General features: G+C 42.5%; 1 non-coding gene across 1 annotated transcript; it reads right to left on the bottom strand.

Moving 5' to 3' along the window:
- Nucleotides 1-542: 542 nt before the first annotated feature.
- On the bottom strand, nucleotides 543-650 carry LOC112713357 (small nucleolar RNA R71). Its single transcript, XR_003158331.1, has one exon. It is a non-coding gene; the product is annotated as a small nucleolar RNA R71 (small nucleolar RNA).

Raw genomic sequence — 650 nt, 5'->3', positions numbered from 1 at the left:
TGAACAGGAGCAAAGACAAAAGCATTCTTGTTGAGGCTGATCCTGAACCTGAAAGGACCTTGAAGCGAAAGTTAAGAGAAGCTAAGGCACAATTCTCTGTAGAGGACCTAACAGAAATATTCAAAGAAGAAGAACCCATGGCAGCCGAAAACAACAACAATGCCAACAATGCAAGGAAGGTGCTGGGTGACTTTACTGCACCTACTCCCGACTTCTATGGGAGAAGCACCTCTATCCCTGCCATTGGAGCAAACAACTTTGAGCTTAAGCCTCAATTAGTTTCTCTAATGCAACAGAATTGCAAGTTTCATGGACTTCCATTGGAAGATCCTCATCAGTTTTTAGCTGAATTCTTGCAAATCTGTGACACTATCAAGACCAATGGGGTTGACCCTGAGGTCTACAGACTTATGCTATTCCCTTTTGCTGTAAGAGATAGAGCTAGGATATGGTTGGACTCACAACCTAAAGAAAGCCTGAACTCTTGGGAAAAGCTAGTCAATGCCTTCTTGGCAAAGTTCTTTCCACCTCAAAAATTGAGTAAGCTTAGAGTGGAAGTCCAAACCTTCAGACAGAAGGAAGGAGAATCCCTCTATGAAGCTTGGGAAAGATACAAACAATTAATCAGAAAGTGTCCCTCTGATATGCTT

This window comes from Arachis hypogaea, chromosome 9 (assembly GCF_003086295.3).
Source record: "Arachis hypogaea cultivar Tifrunner chromosome 9, arahy.Tifrunner.gnm2.J5K5, whole genome shotgun sequence".
In the NCBI taxonomy this organism is placed as follows: domain Eukaryota; kingdom Viridiplantae; phylum Streptophyta; class Magnoliopsida; order Fabales; family Fabaceae; genus Arachis; species Arachis hypogaea.
Note: the sequence above shows the minus strand (reverse complement) of the source record. Positions and strands in the feature narration are given on the sequence as shown.